Source organism: Desmodus rotundus, chromosome 9 (assembly GCF_022682495.2).
Source record: "Desmodus rotundus isolate HL8 chromosome 9, HLdesRot8A.1, whole genome shotgun sequence".
Taxonomy (NCBI): Eukaryota; Metazoa; Chordata; class Mammalia; order Chiroptera; family Phyllostomidae; genus Desmodus; species Desmodus rotundus.
Genome location: NC_071395.1, coordinates 49,804,542 through 49,831,330, shown reverse-complemented (window position 1 = coordinate 49,831,330; position 26,789 = coordinate 49,804,542). Strand labels below are relative to the sequence as shown.

General features: G+C 40.9%; 1 pseudogene; it reads right to left on the bottom strand.

Moving 5' to 3' along the window:
• Positions 1-16,218: 16,218 nt before the first annotated feature.
• LOC112305016 (ras-related protein Rab-10 pseudogene) lies at positions 16,219-19,271 on the bottom strand (annotated as a pseudogene).
• Positions 19,272-26,789: the final 7,518 nt, after the last annotated feature.

The following is a 26,789-nucleotide window of genomic DNA, read 5'->3' as shown; positions in this document are numbered from 1 at the left end:
TTAGTCTACTGGTCGGAAGACAAAATCAGGAACTCCCTTACAAGAGCTGACTCCGCTGGTATAGCGCAGGAAGTTCAGTCTGAGGTTCTTCTGTGTATATGACAAACACCTGTGGACAAAAGGTTGCTAGGTTCTTATTATTTATAAAATTCAGATTCTTGGTTGACCATGGGGAGTCCATCTAAGCAGATAAATTCTTTCTTGGGTACATGTCAAATGAATCTTCCTGGGGCTCACAGTTATTTACCGCAATAGAGGGTAGTTGGAGGTAGAGGTGTGTGTGTGCACATGTGAATGTACCTGTGCACTCGTAGCAGAGTGATGGGGAACACCCACAGCCACTAGGGTGCTGGTTGGTAGAGCCGGGACCAGGCTAACTTCACATTTACCTGGACTCCTCCTGTTAATATGCTGTGTGACCAAGTTCTTTTACATCAGGAAGCCTCAGTTTTCTCACTTTTAAAATGGATTATACTGAGTCCCTGTTTTAAAGCATCCATCAGTGTGATTTATTTTGAAGGCGTATGTGTGGGGGGAAGCAAATAGCACAATATAATGTGTGTAGAATGGATGGAGGGTCTGGTCATGACTATCACAATGGGGAGGGGGGCTATGGCAGGAAGCAAACCACCTGTTCCATTTCAGTTGCTGTGGGAGAGACTGGCCTGCCAGGGAAAAAGAGGGACAGCTGAATAAGAGATTGAGCCTTTCTTTCTTTTTTTAAAAGTATGTTTTATTGATTATGCTACTACAGTTGTCTCAATTTTTTTATCCCCTTTACCACCCTCCTCCCTGCACCCCACCACTTTCCAACATCTCCTGCCCCTTAGTTCATGTCCATGGGTCATACCTATAAGTTCTTCGGCTTCTCCATTTCCTATACAATTCTTAACCTCTCCCTGTCTATTTTGTGCCTACCTATTATGCTTCTTATTCCCGGTACCTTTTCCCTCATTCTCCGCCTTCCCGTACCTGCTCCATGTGACACCCTCCATGTGATCTCCATTTCTGTGATTCTGTTCCTGTTCTAGTTGTTTGCTTAGTTTTTGTTTTGTTTTTTAGGTTCAGTTGTTGATAGTTGAGAGTTTGGTGTCATTTTATTGTTCATAGTTTTTTATCTTCTTCTATTTCTTTTTTTTTAATTTATTTTTTATTTTTTAATATATTTATTGATTATGCTATTACAGTTGTCCCATTCCCCCCCCACTCCACTCCATCCTGCCCACCCCCCTCCCTCCCACATTCCCCACCCATAGTTCATGTCCATGGGTCATACTTATAAGTTCTTTGGCTTCTACATTTCCTACACTATTTTTACCCTCCCCCTGTCTATTTTCCACCTATCATCTATGCTACTTATTCTCTGTACCTTTACGCCCCTCTCCCCCTCCCACTCCCACTCTCCCCTATTGATAACCCTCCATGTGATCTCCATTTCTGTGGTTCTGTTCCTGTTCTAGTTGTTTGCTTAGTTTATTTTTGTTTTTGTTTTAGATGTGGTTGTTAATAACTGTGAGTTTGCTGTATTTTTACTGTTCATATTTTTGATCTTCTTTTTCTTAGATAAGTCCCTTTAACATTTCATATAATAAGGGCTTGGTGATGATGAACTCCTTGAACTTGACCTTCTCTGGGAAGCACTTCATCTGAGCTTGCATTCTAGATGATAGCTTTGCTGGATACAGTAATCTTGGATGTAGGTCCTCACATTTCATGACTTGGAATATTCCTCTCCAGCCCCATCTTGCCTGTAAGGTTTCTTTTGAGAAATCAGCTGATAGTCTTAGGGGAACTCCTTTGTAGGTAACTCTCTACTTTCCTCTTGCTGCTTTTAAGATTCTCTCTTTATCTTTAATCTTGGGTAACTAAATTATGATGTGTCTTGGTCTGTTCCTCCTTGGGTCCAATTTCTTTGGGACTCTCTGGGCTTCCTGGACTTCCTGGAAATCTATTTCCTTCACCAGATTGGGGAAGTGTTCCTTCATTATTTGTTCAAATAAGTTTTCAATTTCTTGCTCTTCCTCTTCTCCTTCTGATACTCCTATGATTCGGATGTTGGAATGTTTAAGGTTGTCCCAGAGGTTCCTCAGCCTCTCTTCATTTTTTTGAATTTTTGTTTCTTCATTCTGTTCCAGTTGGATGTTTATTTCTTCCTTTTGTTCAAATCACTGATTTGAGTTCCAGTTTCCTCCTTTCGCTGTTGTTTCCCTGTATATTTTTCTTTATTTTCCTTTTGTATAGCCTTAATTTCTTCCTTCATTTTGTGACCATACTCAACTATTTCTGTGAACATCCTGATTATCAGGGTTTTGAACTGTGCATCTGATAGGTTTTCTATCTTCTTGTCGCTTGGTTCTTTTCCTGGAGTTTTGATCTGTTCTTTCATTTGGACAATATTTCTTTGTCTGGGTGCGCCTATTACGTTGTAAGGGGCAGAGTCTTAGGTATTCCCCACAGTGGGGCAACCCTCTTTCCTGCGTTGTGGTGCTATTAAGTGGAGGAGGGATCCAAGAGGGAACAATGCCACTTGCTTGGCTTTTGCCCCACTTTCCATCACTTCCCTTGCTTCCCACAAGCAGATTGTGCCTTTTCAGGTGCTGATTTGCAGGTGGGTGGTTTTGTGTACGTTCTAGGACCCCATGGGTCTCTCCAACAGACTCTCCTGTGAGGCTGGGAGTTTCTCTCACCACCACAACCCCCACAGATTTTTACAGCCAGAGGTTTTGAGTCTTTAGTTTCCTTGTGCTGAAACCCTGGGTCCCACAGTCTGTCTCTCTTCCCTAGTTGTTCTTCCTGGCCTATCCATGAGAATGTGGGACCACCCACTCCACCAGCCACTGCCTCATCCACTCAGTCCTCCAGCCACTGCCTTGCCACATGTCCTCTCTGTCCCAGCTGCCCATCTCCACCCCTCCTACAAGTCTGGATGAATGTTTCTTCTTTAACTCCTTGGTTGTCGGACTTCCATGCAGTTTGAATTTCTGGCAGTTCTGATTGTTTTTTGTTTTTAAATTGGTTGTTATCCTTCTTTTGGTTGTGTGAGGAAGAGAAGCGTTTCGACCTATGCTTCCATCTTGGCTGGAACTCGAGATTGAGCCTTTCTTAAGTAACCTGTATTTAAACTCAGGTGAACTCATCCAATTAATTTCTTACAACAGCTCTCCAGCTAACTCCCTAGCAGCAGTAGTGTTGTGATGTTAACTTACTTTTCTCCAGGAAAGGGGGTGTGTCCTTCTCAGGAGAAGAAATATCTGGAGTCACCCCTGAATTATGGTCTATCTCCCCCCTGCCCGGCCTCTCTCTCTAACCCCAAATCTACATTTTAGAAAATTCTCTTTGATGTATTAAATAAGGGTGTCACAGATTTCCCAACCTCACCCTCACTGGCTGCTATTTCTCATCCCACCTCCTGATCTTACTTTCTATCAGAGTTCTCTAAGGCCTTCAATTGCTGGCACATTCCCAGCTGACCCTCACTTGCACACTGGAGCCCCACCCGCACCGTCAGTAATGACCACTGGGCCTCACGGTGGGTGGGCTTCAGCAGTGTGGAGGCATGAGGGCAGGAGGAATCCGGACTCCAGCACTTACCCAACACACCACCTCGACTGGTCATGAATTTAATCAGGTACTTAATTCACATGTTTATTATAAAGATTAAATCAGTTAATGTGCATAAAGGACTTAGTACAGTTCTGGCAGGCGGTAGAGAATCAGTAAATGGGAGATATTATTATTATTATATGTTTATATGGTCATGTACCATATATTCTGTGCGCACTCCAAAGGCAGGGTTTGCAAGCAATGCAAGTACTTCTAGTCCAACTGCACAGCTGACAAAATTTACTGAGAAGTTAAGATTTTTGCTAAAGCCAATTAGTTTTCATTGTGTAAAAATTCCTTTTCTATTTCCCTTCAACAATAATTTTTTAAATTTATATATATGCATTCTAAAAAGTTATATACTATAACTTTCAATTCTAAAATAAACTAAAAAGTTATATACTGTAATATCAATTGTAAAATATGCATGCTAAAAGTTATATACTATAACTTTTTAGAATTGAATGTATCCTTGGTTATCACTAAACATTAAATGAGATGTTGACAAAGACTCTGTCCTTGGCCAAACTTTAGTGAGTTGCCTCTGAGCCCTCTTGACTAGGCCTGGACCTTGGCCCCATTCTTGCTGGGCCTGCAAAGTCCAATTGTAGCAAGCATCCTGCTAAATCAGCTTAGACAAAATTCCTCCTCACTTCAATATATGATTCACCTTGATAGCTAATTAAATTTCACATGTCCCACTCTTGATACCTGATTACCCTGGCCTGCCCTCCGCAAGAATCTTGTTACTCAGATTAGCAAGAAAACCCCCTACCCTTAATGTCTCCTTTTAGTAATCTTTGATTCACCGACCTCCCCCACCTCGGCTCCTCAGCTGTGAATCCCCAGCTATCTTTGCCATACATGGAGGTGAACCCGACCTCTCCTCTGCTGTGAAGTCTTGACACCTATCAGGATAATCTCAGATAAAGTCTTCCTTGCCATTTAACAGGTATCTGCATAATTTTTTCTTTTATAATGTATTTTACCTAACTGAAGAAAGTGAAGGTGGAACTGATTATTCTGAAGGTAGACTAGTTTATTTTAAAATGTAAAATTCAAGCAAGGATTGGTTTTGTAAAATAGTCGGATTCAATTGAATTCACACAAACATCTGCTTTGCAAAGAAATTATTCTGTTTTAAAATTAAGCATCCTGCCCTGGCTGGTGTGGCTTAGTGGCCTGGGCTCCGGCCTGCAGACTGAAAGGTCGCTATTTCGGTTCCCAGTCAGGGCACGTGCCTGGGTTGCAGACGTAATCCCCAGTTGGGGGCATGTGAGAGGCAACATATGGATGCTTCTCTCTCACATTGATGTCTTTCTCCTTCTCTTTCTCTCTCCTCCCCACTCTCTCTAAAAACAAATAAATAAAATCTTTTTAAAAAATTAAATACCCTGCCCTGCCTGGTGTGGCTCAGTTGGGTGGAGTGGTGTCCTGCCTGGTCACAGTGCAGGGGTGCGTGAGGGAGACAACCAGTCAGAGTTTCTCTCTCACATCAGTTTTTCTCTCTCTCTCTCCCCCCACCCTCCCTTTCTCTCTCTCAAATCAATACACATATTTAAAAGATACATTGTTTAAATATATATATATATTTATATATCTGGCTGGTTTATCATTTTTGGGGAGCAGTACCATCTATGATCCTCTGTGCACATGTATTAAATTGGGTTTTCTCCTGTTGATCTGGTCTTTATGTCAGTGTTATTACCGTCTAGCCGTAAGAACTCAGGCAGGATAGAGGGGGAACTCTCCCTCCCCAATACCTATCTGTGTCAGGCATGTTTGTGTAAGAAGACTGGCTAAGAGAGCGGCGTTCAGGTCCTAGATTTTGTTTCTCCCGTATTGGATGTACTACAATTTGTATAACTACTCAGCAGTTCACGTGTCATCTTCTTTGTTTCCAGTGTTTAGCAACTGTAGATAAAGGTAAGCAACATAATGCTCTGCTCCAGAGATAGTTGGGTCTTAATTCCCAGACATTGTGAATATGTTCGTGGCAAAGGATTTTTGCAGATGTGGTTAAATTAAGAATTTCTGTATATAAGGAGAGGTTATTTTGGTCATCTGGGTTCACCCAGTACAATCAAAAGTGTCCTTATGAGGCAAAGCGGCAGGCAGGAGAGTTAGAGAAGATGTGGCAGCTAAAGTAGAGGAAAGAGACAGAGAGAGGGGGGGTGGAGGGAGAGTGAGAGACAGGTTTGAGGATGCCTCACTGCAACTTTGAAGAGGGAGGGGATGGATAAAGTCGTCCTCTTAGGTGAGGGTAGGCAAGAAAATGGACTTGAACTTAGCGCCTCCAGAATGAACACAGCCCTTCAGATACTTGGATTTTAGCCTAGCGGGAGTGATCTTGGACTCCTGATCTCAGAACTATAATATAACCATATAAGTTTGTGTTCTTTTAAGCCACTAAGTTTGTGGTAATTTCCTGCAGTGGTAATAGAAAGCTAATTTAGCTGTTATAAACTTTCACTACCAGTCTTTGTGTGGATATGTATTTTTATTTCTCTTGGTCAAATTCCAAGGAGTGAAAAACCGGGTCCCAAGGTATGTGTGTGTTTGACTTTATAAGAAACTGCCAAACTGTTCTCAAAAGTGGCTGAACCATTTGCATTCCCACCAACAATGTATGAAAATTGTAGTTCTATATTTTTGTCAGCACTTACTAAAAGTCAGTCTTTCTCTATTTTAATATGACTAATGATGATCATCTTTTCATGTGTTTATTTCCCAACAACAATTTTCTTCAGTGAAATGTCCAAATATTGTGCTGATTGTTAAGCACTTTTATTGAGATATTCACATACCATACAATTCACCTCATTTAAAGTGTACACTTAGTGGTTTTTAGTATATTCACAGATACTTGTAATCATCACCACAGTCAATATTAGAACATTTTTTATCACTTCAAATAGAAATCTCATACCTGCTTTCACTTCTTGTTTCCCATCCCTATCACCACCCCTAACCTTAATCTACTTTCTGTTGCTAAAGATTACCTATTCTTGGCATTCATGCTAATAGAATCACACGATATGTGGTCTTTTGTGACTGGCTTCTTTCATTTAACATGTTTTCGAGGTTTATCCATGTTGAAGCATGTATTAGTATTAGTACTTTGTTACCTTCTGTGGCTCGATGACGTTCCACTGCAGGGATGTACCATATTTTGTTTATCCATAAATTGGATAAATAAATGGGCATTTTTGTGTTATTATGAATAAAGCTGCTATAGATATCTATGCAATTTATGTGGACACATGTTTGCATTTCTCCAATTTATATGCACAGGGTAGAGTTGCCGGATCACGGGTAACCCTGTTTAATTGTTGGAACAACTGTCAGACTGTTTTCCAAGGTGGCTAAGCCCTTTTACTTTCCCACCAGCAATGTCTGAGGATTCTTTTTTTTCTTTTCTTTAATAAACAGTGAAAGAAGAAGTAAAGAAAGTAATGCCATTTACAATTGCATGGAAAAGAAATAAATGTCTCTGAATTGGAATAAACAAAAAAGTGAAAGACCTGTACTCTCAAAATTATAGAACATTAAGCGAGAAAGTGAAATGAATGCACAAAAAATGGAAGGATAAATCATTTCTCTATAATGGGAAGATTAAATTGTTATAATTACAATATTTCCCAAAGCTATTAGTTCAATTCAAACATGATCCAACTACTTCTCAGTAGAAAGAAAAAAAAAACCTTAAAATGTTTTCCATTCCTATGTAGAACCACAAATACCTTAAATAGCCAAATATAATTCGAGAAGAAAAACCAATGTTGGAGATATCACACTCATGTTCTCAAACTACACCATGAAAGTATAATAATCAAAACAGAAAGGTATCAGTACAAAACAGACGCCTAAATCAATGGAAGAGTATAGAGAGCCCAGAATTAAACCCCCTTACGTGAACAACTGAACTATGAGACAGAAGTTAAAAATATACACTGAACAGTTGACAGACCTTTCAAAACCTGGTCTTGGAGAAACAAAATTTATACATAAAATAAAACTTGTCTACATTTTTACATCATATACAAAAATTAATTTAAGCTGATAGGATCTCTGCCTACTTCTTTCATATTTTCAACTGACACCAGCCCTGCTTCCCTCTTACCCACCTCTCCCTGCTTTCCCACTGAAGTCAGCACCTCACCGATCTCTGCCTCACAGATAATTCCGGACCATCCATCTCTCTTTGCCTTCCAACTGACTCCATTCCTGACCATATTCCCTGTTTTCCAACTGATGTCAGGCATGATTAAGTCTCCTTGTTTTTTTTTAAATATATTTTAGTGATTATGCTATTACAGTTGTCCCATTTCCACCCCCTTTACTCCCCTCCACCCTGCACACCCCCTCCCACCTACATTCCCCCCTTTTAGTACATGTCCATGGGTTGTACATATAAGTTCTTTGGCTTCTATATTTCCTATACTATTCTCAACCTCCCCCTGTCTACCTACCATTTTCTACCTACCATTTATGCTACTTATTCCCTGTAGCATAACCTTTTCCCCTCTCTCCCCCTACCACCCCCTTGCTGATAACCCTCCATGTGACCTCCATTTCTGTCGTTCTGTTCCTGTTCTAGTTAGGAGGGCTTAGTTTTTGCTTTTGTTTTTTAGGTTTGGTTGTTAATAGTTGTGAGTTTGGTGTCATTTTATGTTTCATAGATTTTGATCTTCTCTTTCTTAGATAAGTCCCTTTAACATTTCATATTAATAAGGGCCGGGTGATGATGAACTCCTTTAACTTGACCTTATCTGGGAAGCACTTAATCTGCCCTTCCATTCTAAATGATAGCTTTGCTGGATAGAGTAATCTTGGATGTAGGTCCTTGCCTTTCATGACTTGGAATACTTCTTGCCAGCCCCTTCTTGCCTGTAAGGTTTCTTTTGAGAAATCAGCTGATAGTCTTAGGGGAACTCCTTTGTAGGTAACTGTGTCCTTTTCTCTTGCTGCTTCTAAGATTCTCTCCTTCTCTTTATCTTGGGTAACATAATTATGATGTGCCTTGGTGTGTCCTTCCTTGGGTCCAACTTCTTTGGGACTCTCTGAGCTTCCTGGACTTCCTGGAAGTCTATTTCCTTCACCAGACTGGGGAAGTGTTCCTTCATTGTTTGTTCAAATAAGTTTTCAATTTCTTGCTCTTCCTCTTCTCCTTCTGACACCCCTATGATTCAGATGTTGGAATGTTTCAAGTTGTCCTGGAGGTTCCTCAGCCTCTCTTCATTTTTTTGAATTTTTGTTTCTTCATTCTCCTCTGATTGAATGTTTCTTTCTTCTTTCTGCTCCAAACCATTGATTTGAGTTCCAGTTTCCTCCTCTCACTGTTGGTTCCCTGTATATTTTCCTTCATTTCACTTTTCATAGCCTTCATTTTTTCCCTCTATTTTGCAACCATACTCATCTAATTCTGTGAGCTTCCTCATTACCAGTGTTTTGAACTGTGCATCTGATAGGTTGGCTATCTCCTCGTCACTTAGTTGTATTTATTTTGGAGCTTTGATCTGTTCTTTCATTTGAGCCATATATATTTGTCTCAGTGTGCCTGTTTCATAGTAAGGGGCGGACCTAAGATTCTTACATCACTGCATCCTTGCGGACACTTGTAACTTATTACTCTAACCATCCAGTGTGTGTGAAATGCTCTCTCATTGTGGTTTTGATTTGCATTTCCCTAATGACTAAGCTCGTCAAGCATTTTTTCCTGTGTTTATTGATCATTTACATATCTTTTTGGAGAACTGTGTTCAGATATGTTGCCCATATCTTTAATTGGTTTGTCTTTTTATTATTGAGTTGTTAAGTGTGCTTTATACTCTAGATATAATTCTCATATCAGGTAAATGATTTGCAAATATTTTTCTCATCCTGTGTGTGGTATTTATACTTTCTTGATGACCTCTTTGAAGCACAAGAGGTTTTAATTCTGATGAAGTTCAACTCATTTATTCATTCTTTTGTTATTATACTTTGGGTTCATACCTAATAATCCATTGCCAAATCCAAGATCATGAAGATTTATCATTATGTTGTCTCCTAAAAGTTTCATAGTTTTAGCTCTTACATTAAGTTTTTTATTCATTTTGAGTTAATTTTTGTATATGATATGAGGTAGATGTCCAACTTCACTCTTTTGCATGTGCCTCTCCAGTTGTTCCAGCTCCATTTGTTGAAAAGACTATTCTTGGCATGCCTTTTGAAATCAGTTGATTTTAGATGTATGGGTTTATCTGTGAACTCTTAATTCTATTCCATTTGTCTGTATTTCTATCTTGTGCCAACACCACACTGTCTTCATTACCATTCTTTTGTTGTAAGGTTTGAAATGTGAGGCCTCCTTTTTTGTTCTTTTTCAAGATTATTTGTGTATTCTGTGGCCTTTGCAATTTCAGATGCATTTTAGAATCAGTGTGTCAGTTTCTGCAAAGTAGATAACTGGAGATCTGACAGGGATTGCATTGAATCTGAAAATCAATCTTAACAATGTTAAATTTTCTGATCTATAAACATGAGATTTTTTTCCATTACTCAGATTCTCTTTAATTTCAATAACAGGTTGTAGTTTTCAGAGTATAAGTTTTGCATTTCTTTTGTTGAATTTATTCCTAAGTATTTTGTTTTTATGCTATTGTAAGTGGTATTGTTTTCTTAATTTTATTTTTATATTTTTTCATTACAAGTGTATACAATACAATTGATTTTTTAAAATTGATATTGTATTCTGTAATTTTACTGAACCTGTTTATTTATTGTAATAGTTTTTTAGCGGATTCTTTAGTATTTTCTACATGTAAGATCATGTCAGCTATAAATTGAGATAGTTTTGCTTCTTCCTTTCCAATCTGAATGCCTTTTACTGAGTGCTTTTGTCCTGAAAGAATGTTGGACATTGTCAAATACTGTTTCTGTATCTGTTGAGATGATCATGCGATATTTATTTTCTATACTATTGAGAATGTAATGAAGTATTACATTAATCAATTTTTGGAATGTAGAACCAACCCTGCATTGCTGGGTTAAATTCCACTTTGCCATTATGTATGTGGCTATCCATTTTTTCCAGCTCCAGTTTCTATTTTGCAAGATTTGATTTGCTAGCAAAAGTTGAGAATTTTTGTGTTCATATTCATAAAAGATATTGGCCTATAGTTTTCTTTACTTCTGATGTTTGTCTGATTTTAGTATCAGGGTAACACTGGCCTCATAAAATGAATTGGGAAGTGTTCCCTCCTCTTTTACTTTTCAGAAGAGTTTGGGAAGATTAGTATTAATTGTCCTAAAACGTTTGGTAATTTAGCCAAGAAGAATTAGTTTGTTCTCCCTTTCCAGTGTCCTAAGATGGAAGTTCAATTATTGATTTGATTTAAGATTCTTGTTCTTCTTTTGTTTTGTTTCAGTGTCTCAAAAATGGAATATTTGCAGTATTTTCGCATCCAGACTTAAGCTGTTTATGGCTGCTTCCTCAAGACAGGAGCTAACTGGCCCTGCACAAAATCTAAGAAAGTCTTGATAAGCAAATTTCTTTTTGGTAAGTAGGCCATTTGTTCAAGTGAACAGACTCTTTATCTGTAGGAATTTTCTAAAATAATTGGTGAAATTATTTTTTGGTTTACAGTTTAATTCTCCTCTGGAACAAAGAACTATGTCATGTTGACATAGGTGGTCTACAGACTGATCGGAGTCATGTGGACACAGATGGTTTCAGTTCTCAACCCCCCCCAACACAATCCTTCTGAGACGTTTCCTGCCTGAGTCACTGGTAACAGCCACCACCCTCTTACTCCCCGGGGGAATAGGGGAAGCACTGGGCGTTATTTTTACTTCCCCATTCTCGAATGCAACCTCTCACCCTCGACTCCCATACTTTGCAATTGCTTCCCAAATGCTCTTTCAGCATCTCTTCTGTCTCCATTCTTTCTTTCACATAAAGTCTTATTTCTGAAATAAATAAGTCATTTCTCCCCAAAATGACTTCCAATAGTTCCACAATGTTTACATGGGGTTAGGGGGGCAGGGGGATGAGGGTGGAGAAGCAGGTCTACAGTTGTGAGTATGAAAAACCCAGTTTATTATTGTATTATTATTTATTAACTATTATATTATTTTCCATATAAACAACTGTAAACCTACTTTTGTCCCACCCTGTACATTAAACTATCATGTGCACACCCTATCAAATAATTTTTTATTTGTCAACTATACCTCAATTAACCTCTTGGAAGAAAGTTTTCCAGTGCTAAAAATAAAACCTGAACTTGATAGCACTGACTTCATGATCCTCCCTGAGCTGGTCCAACCTCTTAATTCACTTCACACTACATATATTTTATTCAATTTATTTAAACTTAAAATTAAAAAAAGTTTACCTGTTTCTCTCCATTATTTAATATAGGCATTCACAGCTAAAATTTTTAAGTTAAAAACTGCTTTAGCTGCATCTCATAGATTTTGGTATGTTGTTTCTTCATCTTCATTCCCCTCTAAGTATTTCCTAAAATCCCTTTTGATGTCTTCTTTGATCCTTTGGTTATTTATGAATATGTGTTAATTTCCACGTATTGGTGAGTTTCCCAATTTTTTTCTGCTATTGACTTCTAATTTCATTCCACTGTAATTGGAGAACATGCTTTGCATCATTTATAACCTTGTGATTTTATTGAGGTGTTTTTTGACCTCCCATACTGTCTCTCCTGGACAATATTCCATGTGCACTTGAGAAGAATATATATTCTGTTGTTGTTAAGTGCGATGCACTATAGCTATCTGTTAGGTCTGCTTTACTTTTTGATCCTCTGTCTCATTTTGTGTTCATTATTGACAGCGGGGTATTGACATCTCCAACTACTGTTGTCTAATTGTCTACTTTTCACGTCTGACAGTTTCTGCTTCATGTATGTTGGTGCTCTGTAATTAGTTGTATGTATGTTTATAATTGTATTATTTTCCTGATTGATTGGCACTTTTATTATTGGAAAATGTACCTCTCTGTCCTTAGTAGCACTTTTTGCTTTAAAGTCTATTTTTTCTGATAGTAGAATAGCCACCTCACCTTTCTTATGGTTGCTGTTTGCGTGATATATACTTTTTCCATTATTTTACTTTCAATCTAATTCTATTTTTAATTGCCTACTTAGAAACTTTAATTTTAATTTAAAAATATTTTACATGTTGGGTTGTTTGTTTTCTGAATGTTGAGTTGTGAAATTTTTTTAATACATTTTGAATACAAATCCTTAATCAGATATTTGTTTTGCAAATATTTTTCTTAGTCTGGCTTGTCTTTTCACTTTCTTTTTATTTGTTCTCTAACAGAGCATTATTTCTATTTTCAGCTCCCACTGGGCTGTAGTAACAATTGTTTTATGATGGGGGTCTACCTCCTTCCTCAGGGCTGTGTCCAGACTTGGGAATTTCTGAAGGGCTGCGATGAAGAGAATCGGGAGGCACCAGGTCTTTGTATCATTGGTCCCACAATGATTCTAAGATGCTCCTTGTCCACTCCAGTGTTGGTTTTCAGTCTGGCCCCTCCAATTATGGTGACTGCCTGGCTTGAGGGTGGAGGCAATCTGTGGCTTCCTTGCCCTGTGATGTGGCAGAAATCTGTCAGGTGGCCTTGCTGCCTGCCACAAAACATGTTCGCTGATGAAGAGCTTGAGGTTTTGGGTTAGCTGACTGGTGCAGAAAACCTCAAGGAGAAAGAATACAGCAAGGACTTGGCACATTGTAAAAGTTTGGCAAACATTTGGCAGTTGTCACTGATGTTCTGGCGATTATTTTATGTCAACAGGTTAATGCAGAATTATTTTTTCAGGGAACAAATACTTGAGTGCCTAATATGTACAAAGCACTGAGAATTAATGTCCCTGGCCTTACATCATATTAAAGGATGTTTAGGAAACAAACAATAGGCTAAAAAAAGAAAACCTAGACAGTTTCAGACAGGACACAGCCATATTTAGGGTAACAACTTGTCTTTTTTATTATTATATGTTATTGACTATGCTATTACAGTTGTCCTGATTTTCCCCCTTTGCCCCCCTCTACCCAGCACCCCCCACTCCCTCAGGCAATCCCCACACCATTGTTCATGTTCATGGGTCATGTGTATAAGTTCTTTAGCTACCCCATTTCCTAGACTGTACTTTACATTCCCATAGCTATTCTGTAATTACCTATTTGTACTTCTTAATCCCCTCACCTCTTCACTCATTCACCCCCTCCCCCTCCCATCTGGCAACCATCTGGTAGCTAACTGCTTTTCTCTTCCTGCTTTTAAGAGTCCCTTTTTATCTTTAACCTTTGGCATTTTAATTATGTGTCTTAGAGTGGGCCTCTTTGCATCCATCATAATTGAGACTCTCTGTGCTTCCTGGACTTGCATGTCTATTTCCTTCACCAAATTAGGGAAGTTTTCTTTTGCTATTTTTTCAGACAGAATTCCAAATTCTTGCTCTTTCTCTTCTCCTTCTGCCATCCCTATGATGTGAATGTTGGACTTCTTGAAGTTGTCCCAGGGGCTGTTTATACTATCCTCATTTTTTTGGTTTCTTTTTTCTTCTTCTTGTTCTGCAAGGTTGTTTTTTGATTCCTTATGTTCCTAATCATTGATTTGATGCTCGGCTTCATTCACTCTACTACTGTTTCTCTGTAAATTGTTTTTTATTTCAGTTAGTGAATCCTTCATTTCTGACTGGGTCTTTTTTATGCTGCTGAGGTCCTCACTGAGTTCTGTGAGCATCCTGATAACCGGTGTTTTCAAATCTGCATCTGATAGGTTGCTTATCTCCATTTCATTTAGCTCTTCTTCTGGAGTTTTGATCTGTTCTTTCATTTGGGCCATGTTTCTTTGTCTCCTTGTTTTGGCAGCTTCCCTGTGTTTGTTTCTATGTATTAGGTAGAGCTGCTTTGACATCGTGTCTTGGTAGTGTGGCCTAATGTAGTAGGTGTCCTGTAGGATCCAGTGACACAGCCATGCCTATCACCCAAGCTGGGTACTCAAGGTGCATCCTTCATGTAGACTGAGTACACCCTCCTCTTGTAGTTGAGCCTTGGTTGCTATTGGCAGATCAATGGGAGGTATTCACCCAGGAATGTCAGCTGCAAGGATTGGCTGTGACCACTCACCACCAGCCTCTATCCTTCATGGAGGATCAGCTGTGCAGGAGCAGAGTGGTGGTGCTCCAATGTGGTCTGTAGCTGTCCATTGGGTGCACTTGCCCTGGGGTTTTCCGGGTCCTGCAGGCCAAGATCAGCCCTCACCTGTGTTTTGCCTGAGCTGTAAAGCAATCTGAGATGGCTGCTACTTGTGCTGGACTTGGAGATTCCTAGGCGAAGCCAAGCCGTGAATCTAATCTGGCTGCCACTAGGGCTCACTGAAGCCAGCTGTTGCTTGTTTGATAGGATTTAGAGCCAAGACCAGCCATTCTTATGAAAAAGTAGTTTGCGTAGGCCCAATTAACTACTTTGAAAATTACAGCCAAGCAAACTATAAACGTTGTAATGGTTTACATTTGGGTGATGTCTCCTGCACATGCTTCCATCAGAAAAGAGAAAAAAAATGAAAAAAACAGAGAAGCTCTTTCCACATAAGGCATAGGACAAAATTAACCACATTTACATATTGAAGATGAAAATGAGTGGTTTTGGGACTCAAGCACATTATCCATGACAGAAAATTACATTGTTGTACAAAATAAAATTGTTAATTCTAACTTTTATTCTTTTTTTTTTTTTTTTTTTTTTTTTTTTTGCTGTGCTGGTGCTGTCTGTGAGGGAGGGGTCAGAGAGGGCACAATGCTGCTTGCTTCACTCTTATCCCACTTTCTGTCACTTCCCTCACTTCCCACAAGCAGTTTGTGCCCTTTCAGATGTGGATTTGCAAGTGGGTGGGTTTGTGTGCATTTTCGGAGCCTGTGGGTTTCTCCAACAAACTCTCCTGTGAGGCTGGGAGTTTCTTCAGCTGCCACAATACCCACGGATTTTTTAATAGCCTGGAGTATTGAGTCTTTAGTTTCCCACGCTGAAAGCCTGGACTTCATGGTCCGTCTCACTCCCCCACTTTTCCCCTGGGCTTGTCTGCACCTGAAATTCTAACCTTTATTCTTATACAACTTGAAGAATAGAGTTGAAATGATTGCCGTAAGTTGTAATGTTGGTAAGAACTAGACTATAATACAATGCAGTGCAGTGGTGAGCTGAGTGAGGACATTTGAAAATGAAGTCACAGACATGATTTTTCTCTATATTTTTTGTTTGTTTGAAGAAAATTATAAAGTCAGCAAGCAGTCATGGGTGAAAGAACAAATAAAATAGGTGGATTAGATAGTTAAGATGAGGAAAAGCCCTGGCCGGGTGGCTCAGTTAATAGGAGCATCATCCGGTACACCAAAAGTTTGTGGGTCCAGTCCCCAGTAAGAGCATTTTCAGGAGGCAATCTATGTCTGTCTGTCTGTCTCTCACTCTCTCTCTTACTCCTCCCCCTCCGCCACACCTACCCTTCTCCTCTGTCTCAAATCAATAAACATATCTTGGAGTAAGGAAATTTTTTTTAAAGATAAGGAACGAAAATATCTGTTTAGAGTTAAAAATGGACAGAGTGGTTTATTTTGCAGCAAGAAGAGAAAACGGTGGTGGATGGAAAGTGCCAGAGCAGGAATTTCTCTTCCAGCTTGTCATACTTCCTCCACTGCTGATGTCTACATTTTTCACTCGGGCTCTTTTACAGGGGTTTTTTGAAGGACATCTTCAGCTAATGTGAGAAAGACCTTTTCAATGTTTATGTTTGCTTTTGCACTAGTCTCAAAAAATCTAATACCGTGCTCCCTTGCAATCTGTTCTCCTTTTTCTTCAGGTACAACTCTTTGACCATCCATATCACACTTCTTTCCTAATACATTTTTTTACATCTTCACTGGCATGCTCATCTATGTTCCTAAACCAGTTGCTGATGTTTTCAAACATTTACCGTTGGTGAAGTCATGTACTAGCATGATACCCACTGCTCCTCTGTAGTAGGAGCTTGTGATGGTATGAAATTGCTCCTGGCCCGCCATATCCCATATCTGTAGATTGATCTTGTAATTTGACTGTGTTACTCTTAAAGTCTATTCCTATGGTGGAAATAAAGGTGGTATTGAAGGCATCACCCCAATCACATAAAAAGACACCAGTCGTCCCCACTCCAGAGTCCCAGATCAGGAGCAGCTGGGGACCCCAAAAGTAGGTAGGTCCCTCTCACTACGGCCAACTCCTCACTCAGGCATTCTCAGGCCACAGGGCCCGGGAAGCATGGGGAAAAGGAGGACTCGACAGGGTGTGGGCAACCTAGTAATGGCCTCATCTAGGAAGCACCGACTGTGGTGGCATCCCATGGTCCCAGAGCATCGACCAGGCTCCGCAGCCTCTCCTGGCCCTCAGGGCCCCCCTCTCACCTCAAGGCTATTCCCAGTCCCACCTGGTAAGTGAGCAAGCTCTGCCATGGAGGGAGCAATCCAGGCAAGAGTGGGGACAGTCTCTCCTGAGCAGAAACTCCACACTGGGATGCAGCAATGGCAGAGAAGGAGGACTCCAAGCCAGGGAGCTCAGATTCATAGCCACAGGAAACAGAGCCCCACCTCCCCAGAGCCACTTTTCTACTTGCTCTCTCACACTGGCGTGCCTATTTCCTTTCTTCTCCTCATTTTGGGCTTTGCTTGTTGTTCTTTTTCTAGCTCCTTTAAGTGTAAAGTTAGATTTTTTTTAATATTTTTCTTGTTTCTTGAGATAGGTCTGTAATGGTATGAATTTCCCTCTAAAGACTGCTTTTGCTATGTCCAGTAGATTAACTCTACATCTGGTAAATTACTTGCTCCATTTCATTTAGCTCTTTTCCTGGGGAGCTTCCCGTTCTTTCATTTGAGGCATGTTTCTTTGTCTCCCCATTTTGGCCACCTCTTTGCGATAATTTCTATGTATCAGGTAGAACTGCTATGACTCCCAATCTTGGCAGGGTGGCCTTATGTAGTAGGTGTCCTGTGAGATTCAGTGGCACAGTCTCCTTGAACACCCAACCTGGGTGCTCCAGGAGTGTCCCTTGTGTGGGTTATGTGGGCCCTCCTATTGTAACTGAGTCTTGATTTCTATTGGCCCACCCTCAGGCTGGCTGATGGTGAGGATCCACCCTGACCACGGTGTACAAGCAGCTGTGCAGGTGCTGACCACATGAAGCAGAATTCACCTCAGCAGAGTCTGGTGCCTGCTGAGACCTCTCTTTGGATATGCCACTTGTGAGGCTAATTGGATCCTGCTCTGATGTTGTCTGAAGCTGTTTGGAGGCCTCTTGGGAGGGACTCTGGTACAGATGAATGTCACATGCTGCCTGTGACTGGCCCTTGGCAACCTGTTGGGAGCTATAAGGCAATCCAAAGTTTGTGGGTGCTTCTGCTCGGCCTGGGTGTTGGTGGGATGGAGTAAGCTGCACAACAAGGCTGACTTTTTCCAGCACTTGGCCTGGGAGGCAGATCAGCAGAAGTCCCAAAGAGCACTGAGATTTACCTCTGTCTGCCTGTGCCTCTGCTTCTGCCTGCTGGCTGCCTGTTAAGCTCAGTCACTGAAAGAGCCATTAGAGGTGCTCCAGTTGCATGAGGTATATTCTCGGTGAGTTGCCAGGCAGGGGCGAGTGGTGTTCACCAGATCTATACATATTCAAACTTGGTGCCAGTGCTGGGTCTGAGGCTACTCAGCAAATACCCCAGGGTATACCAAGTCTAGCTTCTACCTGCTTGGTGTTTGCATATCTTGGTGGTGGGGTAGGGTCTCAAGGAGTCATCAAGGTGAGGCCAGCAGAGTTTATGAGGCCCAAACTGACCAAGATTTGGCTGTGTAACAGGAGGGCTCTGCACCACTCAGGCATGCAAGGGAAAATGTTCTCCATCCTACTGCCACACAACTGTCTGTCCCAGATTCTGCCAGGACCCCGATCACAGCAGGGTGGGGCCACTGGGAGTTAGGAGACGGGATGGTGTTGGTCAGGCTTTGGGGGAGGTAGGGAGAGTGACCTCCACCCCAGAGCCATACCACTCAGTCACTGACAACCCTGAGTCTGCCCCAGACCTCCACACCCCAGCCCTAGCCACTGACTCCTCAGCAGGGCGCTTTTCCTTTTCTTGACATTGTCTTTGGAAGAGCAGAAGTTTTAAATTTTGATTAAATCTTAGTTATCAATATTTTCTTTTATGGCTTGTGCTTTTGGTATCTTATCTAAAGAGAGCTTTCTCTAACCCAGTGTCACAAAGATTTTCTTGTGTTTTCTTCTAGAGGTTTTACAGTTTTAGATTTTACATTGAGGCCCATTTCTAGATAATGTTTGTATATGGTGCAAGCTGTGAATAGAGGTGGGTTTTGTTTTTGTTGTTTGGTTTTTATTACATCGGGATATCTAATTCTAGCACCATTTGTTGAAAAGACTGTTCTCTCTCCATTAACTTATGTGGGAACTTTGTAGATCTTATTTGTAGATTCCATTGGATTATTGACATAGATGATCGTGTTGTCTGCCAGTAAACATGGTTTTACCTCTTTCTTTCCAATCTGGATGACATTTATTTCTTTTTCTTGTTTCTTGCACTGAATGGTACCTCCAGTATAATGTTGGATAGAAGTGGCGAGAAGACCATCCTTGCTTTGTTCCTGATCTTAAGGGAAAATAATTCAATATTTCATCACTAAATGTGATATTAGCTATAAGTTTTGTAGATGCCTGTGGTGGTTAATTTTATGTGTCAGCATGAGTGTCTTAAGGTTGTACAGATGGCTGGTAAAACTTTTTCTCTGGCTATTTCTGTGAGAATGTCCCAGAAGAGATTAACAGTTGAATGGGTAGACTGAGTAAAGGTCACCCTTGCCAAAGCTGACGAGCATCATCTAACCTGTAGGGTGTCTGAATAGAACAAAAAGGCAGGCCTGCCCGCTTGACCCAAGATATCCATCCTCTGCCCCCAGACATTGACACTCCTGGTTATCGGGCGTTTTGATTCAGACCAGGACTTACACCGCTGACCTCCCAATTTCCAGGTCTTTGGACTTGGACTAGATTACGCCACCTGTTTTCTGGGTTATCCAGCTTGCAGACAGCAGGCCGTCAGATTTTGCAGCCTCCATAACTGCGTGAGCCGATTCCTAATACGTACAGTCTCCCACTGGTTCTGTTTCTCTTGGGAAACCCTGACTAATACAATACCTTTCATTGGACTGAGGATGTACTCTTCTACTCCTAGTTTCCTGAGAGTTTTTATCTTGAATTGATATCAAATTTTGAAAAATGCTTTGTCATCTTCAATTTTTTATGGTTACAAAATAATCCTAATTGATGAGCATATGTGTTGCTCACAAATTTGCTATTACAAATGAAATTGTGATGAGTGACACCATACTGGTATCTTTTTTCTGTGTGTCTTCAAGATGAATTTTCAGGAGCAGGGGTATTGGAAAAGCATGTGTATGTCTAATTTTCTTAGGCATTAGCAATTGCCTTCCATGGGGGTCATAGCAATGTACACTCCCACTACCAATGTGGGAAGTTCTTGCTTCCTTTCAGGGCTGCTATCAAAGTGTGTTTTCAAACTTTAGGGTTTTCCCAATCTAAACTGGTAAAAAGTTGCTTTAAATTTTCTCTCTTATTATGAGTGACAATGACTATCTTTTCATCTGTTTAAGAGCCTTTTATGTTTACTTTACTATTCCCATCTTTTGCCCCTTCCTCTGTGTGTGTGTGTGAGAGAGAGAGAGAGAGATTTTTTCATTAACTTTTAGGAGCTTTTTAATATATCTTTTGTGGTCAATTTGTTATTTTTTGACTTTGCTTTTGGTGTGTGTGTAAAAGCTATCTGTCAGCTTATCTTTAAAATGTCATATTCTTTCCATCATTTTTTCTGTGCACATTTCGGAATGTGGCCTAAGAGAAACTAATTGTATCAATTTCTTTGAAAAATCATTTTGTGAAAAGTGGTGAACCTTACAATAGTAGTGTGCTGACTCCTGCTAGTTTCTTTTACAGAAATAGTCAGTATAACTTAAACATTTCTTTCGATCCTTACATCATACCTTTAGGATTAGAAGAGCAGTAAAGGTCAAGGAACACCGTGCCACTCTTTGGTGTGCATGGAGTTAAAATATACCCTTTGATTCATGGTCATCTTAAAATCATTAGTGGCCCAGTTTCAGATAGAACGCTCCGTATCTCTGAAAGTATACTCGCCATTGGCATCGTAGCCCAGGCACACACAGTAGTAGAGAACTCCTAGGGCCTTACGTTACAGCCCAGACTCTCCAGCTTGCAGACTTCCAAGAGCCTAATTTCCTAGCTCTTACTTGGATATCAAAGTGCTGAGTTCATGGGCATGAACTCAACCAGCTCTTTATTTAACTGGCACTGCCATTGCCCTCAATATATGACACCATCTTACATGATGTTGGCACATACAATGATAAAAGAAAGTTTTTATGATTAATATTTATGACATAGTGTTATGACATAAACATCTTCCTTCCTTCTTTCTAACTTCTGTTTTCTATTGCTTTTTTTAAAAACCCCAACTCAACTCGCCCCCACTTTCCTTAGCTTTTTTGGGTCAGTATCTTGGTTCCTTTTTGTTTCCTTCTTCTTAGGACATATAGGAAAATTTCTTCCTAGAGATAATTATGTTCATGTTTGTTACATTCTTGAGAAATTTCATTTAATGAATCACAGGATGTATTTTTAGAACATCCTAAATGTCGGGTTCCCTTTCCTGCTCAAAGTTGCCAATGACACCATGACCCTAGCACCTTACAAAATGCCTGCACTTGGTCATGCCGGATAAAATTTGTCAGTTTGGATTGACCCTGCTCTTTTCGTCCTCTGTCCCTCCAGCTGTTGATAATATTGTTTGTCACAACCCACCACCAAAGTGTGAAGTGCCCAAGATGTCAAGCTTTCCTGACTAACCGAGTCCCCCAGAAGCCAGTACAGCCTATAAAAACCACCAGAGACCCCAATGCATTAAGATCTTGCTGAGAAAATGTTGGGCCAAAGTTCCCACCAGACCCCACACCATAGATCTCAATCTAGCCACCCGCAGAGCAGTGCCTTCTCCCAAACTCTCAGGCACACTTCCACAGGGGCCGGCCTGCAAGACAGTAAGAGCAACAGACACCTGGCAGAACTCAAAGTTGTCTGTCTCCTCTCTCCTGGCCCCATGTCCATGACTTGCTCTGTGTACTCCAATTCTCTTTTGCCTTAGGAAGATTTTTCCTCCAATAGATTTCTGGTAGGTCATCCCCAAGTGCTCTGATACGTCAAACAGGCTTAAAACTTAGAGGGAAAACAACAATGACTTTGAAGTCAGACCTGGGTTTGAATGTCAAGTCTTCCACTTACTAGCTATGAGTTTTTCTAATCTCTAAGTTACTTAATTTCTCTGCATCTCAATTTATTAATCAGTAAAATGATGATAAAAACACCTTTTTTGAGGGGCTGTCGTGAGAATAAAACAAATATAAATGGAGTGCCTGGTACAGTGCCGGCACATAGTTGCTACAGAAACAATAGTAGGTACTACTCTTATTAAAGAAACATCTGAGCAAATGTATGCTGACATTTGTCACACTTGTGCTAACAGGTCCTGCGTGATAGAAGACAAGATTGAGAGAGAGCATTCTGAAGAATGAATATAGTCATTAAAGGTACAGAGAAGATAGGGTGATTATTATAGACAGGATGGCCACATGAACAAAAAATCTTGTTGGGGAAAGAATAAGAGACCATGCTATCTGGGGCGGAGCTTCCATGTCAGATGAATGAAGAGTAACTTGGTTCAGTTGGAGAAGTACAGGAAGTTTATTGTCTCTCCGCTGAGCTACTCTTCTTGATGTATGGTTTGGACCATTAGGTCACCATTAAGGGGTTTAAAAAACTCCCAATTTTGCTTTGGCTCAGCCTGACTCAGGAGATGGTGTTGGAATTGCATCTCCCGGCAGCCATGCCGGTGGTGTGAGCCTGGACTTTGCACACAGCCTCTCCTCATCAGCAACGGGAAAGTGTTAACTGCTTCATAGGTTATCACAGAAGTCAGAAAAGAAGACACATGTAAGGGCATGGAACCACAGTCTCGGGGCCTCAGGTGTAGAGCAGGTGCCAACCCTCAGAGTCTCACCCATGGCATGATTTCTGCTGCCTCACTGTTCTCTTCTTGGGATACAAGACTGTAAAGAAAATTTCACCATCCTTGGCTAATGAGGCCAAATTTTGCAAATCTTATTATTGGTCTTATCCCCTTTAGGAATTCCTTCAGTTGTGTCATAAGAATGAGTTTCATCCAGATTGTGAAATCTTTGTCTTTCACCTTTGACTAAAATAGAACTGTCTCAGCTCAGCAATTAATGGATTTCTAAACCTGAAAAAGACCAGAGATATTAGAACTCTGGCAATGGGAGAAGTCAGAAAAGTAACTTAGGTCTGGCTACTTCCCCTAACCTCACTTCTTAGGAAAAGTTCCAGTTTAGGTCCGGAAGCCTGGGATGAGAAAGTAAAGAACTTGGGCCATGATGAAATAGGGAGGTCCCCATACTGGAACTTCAGTGCAGGCTTTCTGCATTGTCTTTTTAGAGCCCAAATTGGCTGAAAAATCAGTCATTATGAGTAAATGATTTGTGAGAATGGGGGTTGCCGATGTTATTCAATGGAGAAAGAACAGCCTTTTCAACAAATCATGCTGGAATAATTTGACTGTGTAAAATAATCAGTTACTACCACCACACCTTAACAACAACAGCAAACACATCTGTCCATAGCTTGCACCATATAAAATAATTAACTAAAAGTGGGCTAAACGTAAAACAGCAAACAACAATGCACACACACGTGCACCAACGCACTTGCACATGTGTGTGCTCCCATATACAAATGATAATTTACAGTTTGTTGTTAGCCAAAGAGATTGAGTTTTGAGTAGATGAAAGGGATGTTACGTTGTATTCTAGAAAGTGCACCTGGCTGTTACATTATTGACAGACGAAGGGGTAGCTAGGGCAAGCAAAGAGACCAGGGGAAGACTATTACAATAATCCAGGTAAGAGCTGAGGGCAGTGGAATTAAAAAGAGTTCAAAGTGGTCAGATTTGGGATATATTTTGAAGCAGAGCTATAGGATTTCTTGACCCATTGACTATGCCTTGTGTAAAAAAGAAAGAATTCAAGCATAGATTCCAAGTTTTCCTTCCTGAGCAACTGGAAGAAAGAAGTTGCCACATACTAGGTGAAGAAAACTGAGAAATTAGTAGGTTTTATGATCAATAGCCATGTTTTTAACATGTTAGATTGCTGCCGGAGTCAGCAACCTCATCCAGGCTTGGAGCCCAGAAACCCTCTGTGGTTTGTTCAGTGGCGGAGGCCGTTGCTATGGCAAGTCACATGCAAGCACGAGCATGGATGCAGGGAAAACCCACCCAGCCAAGTACCCAGTTTTTAGTTCATCTCTTCTCCTTTTTTTACATCTCAGGTCTTCAGGTTCTTGGCCAGCTAAGAGCCTGAGGCCCGCTCAGCTTTCCTCTAGGTTGTCTCCTGCCTCTGGGGCTACCAGGGAATCAGTGAGACGGAGTATTTACCACACAGAGCACAGCACCTGGAACTTGAGAAGGTATTCGATAAACACGGTTAGCCCCCATGGGCAAACGCTGACTGGCTACTTGGTCCCTTCACCTTGATTTGCTTGGAGAGATCTCAACAAGGACTGGGCATGTCTCTTCAGAAAGCTCCCAGGCCCTGGACTGAATGGCGTAATAACAGAAGGGAGACCACACACTGACTTGCAGTCATGCTACTGGATAAAGACTGGTATGAGCAGGGAAGACAGCTAACTCAAACAGAGAATTTCCAAGCCACAGGAATCTCCAAGATTTTGTGTGTGAAATCAATTTTCTGAAAGAATTTAGTTGATAAGTTAGTGGGTTGGTTACTCTTAGCCCCAAATCTCACTGGACATGACTCTAAAATGACCCTATTATGTGGAGGAACTGCATTACTTAGTAAAAACAACAGTGAAACACAGCAGAAATAGAAATCAAAGAGCTGATTATTCATTATCTTTTGCCTTACCAAAGAAAGACCAGAGGAAGGAAAAGAGGATTCTTTCAAAATATAAGATTCCCAGGTTCTTTCAAATCATGGTTTCCTAAATGTTCAATTTATAAATAACTATTGGAGGGTCACCTATCAGGTAAGTAAACTATGTGTGTTTGTTATCTATTGCTACAAAACAAAATAACCCCAGATTTAGCAGCTTCACACAATGAACATTATTTCACAGTTTTTGTGGGCCGAGGATTTGGGAGTGTCTTGCTCAGTCTTGCAAGGCTGCATTCAGGTTTTTGGTGGGGCTGCGCCCTCGGATGCCTGCCTGGGTTGTGTGGAGCTGCTGTAGAGCCTGCCCCATGGTTGTTGATGGGAGGTGTTAGCTCTTCGCTGTGTGGGCCTCTCCATGGAGTCAGCCACAAAACAGCTTCCCCTGGAGCAAGCAACCCAAGAGAGAGACAGATGGCACAAGAGAACAACCAAAATGGGAGTCAGGGTCCTGTTACAGCCTTCTTTTGGAAGTGACATGCCCCCTCTGCGGTACGGTGCAGTGTGGGAAGAAGCTGCCCGGCATGCCAATGCCGGGAAAGGAGGACCTTTGGGACCGACTTGCTGACTGGTCACTACACTGTTCCAGTTGTTCTGCACACAACTGGTCTTCAGTCCGATGATCCCCCTGTCTGGAACCCTGTGATGACACAGGAAGATCTGAAGTGTGATGAACTTAGTTGGTGGCCCTGGTGTGGAGTGCCCTCAGTGGGGAGGCTCCCCCCTGCACACATACCGTGTCACTGGTCACACAGACGTGTAAGCCTTTTAGTGCAAATTCATTTATTCTGTTAGAAGTCCCAGGCATGCACCTTCTAATGGGAAATGTATGGCGCTCTGTCTGTATGTGAAGCAAAGTCAAAATGAAGCACATAGTTTATAAAGTATTTAGGAGACAGAACAATGTAAACAAATGCGGGTACACAGAGTACTAGTCAGTAAGAACCAGTTCTAGGCCCATGCGTGTTACTAACTAGAGCTACAACCTCAGGCAAGCCCCCCAACCTCTCTGGGCTTACTACACCAGCTAAAAATTGAGTGTCTTGTAGTAGGTGATTTCTAGTAATACTGCTACTTCTAAAGATGGTTATTTAATCATATTCTAAATATGGAAAATTCCCATGAGATGCATTTCAGAGTACAATTTTTGAGTCAGGGCATTTTAAAATAAGACATTTTTAATAGGACAAGTTCATTGACAGCATTCACTTAGGACAAACTCTGCCATATGCTGGCCCTTGGGAGACTCAAGGCCAGTGTTACAAGGTGCTGGTTAGAAGGACCTCTGCAGAGGTCCTCCCATAGGAAAGTACAGTTTCCCAGGTCACATATGGGGATAGCATGTGGTCATGTCTATCCCCACAGGTCTAGGTGCATACATGTCTAAGACCTTTATTGAAGCAAAATTTGCATGCCATAAAATTCGCCTATTTGAAGTGTACAATTCCATGATCTTTAGCAAATTACACAGTTGTGCTTTTCTAACCGCAATCTAGTTCCCATCATTCCCCAAAATCCCTTATATCCATTTATAGTCAATTGTTCTTTCAACTCCCCTCCCCAGGCAACCACTAGATCTACTGTCTCTATAAATTGCCTTTTCTAAAAGTTCCATGCCAGTGGAATCACACAGTGTGTGGTCTTTCGCATCTGCTCCTTCTGTGTAGCAGAAGTTGTTCAGGTGCATCGGTGTTGTAGCCTGTCTCAGGGTCTGTTCATTTAGTTTCAGATTAATGCTCATTTGCGTGGACGTTTTGTCTATCTCTTCCCCCGTGTGTGGATGTTTGGGTTGCTTCCCCTCTGGGGCTGTTATGAATGATGCTGCTGTGACATTTCTGTGGAATCTTTGTGGGCATATGTTTGCATTTCTCTTAGGTATATACCCAAGTAATGGAATTGCGGGGTCACGTGGGCTAAACTCTGTAGTTAATTTTTCAAAAAACTGCCAAACTATTCTCCAGAGTGGCTACGCCATTTCACACTGCCACCAGCAATGTATGGAAGCTCACGTTTCTCCACATCCTTGCCAAATCCTCTAT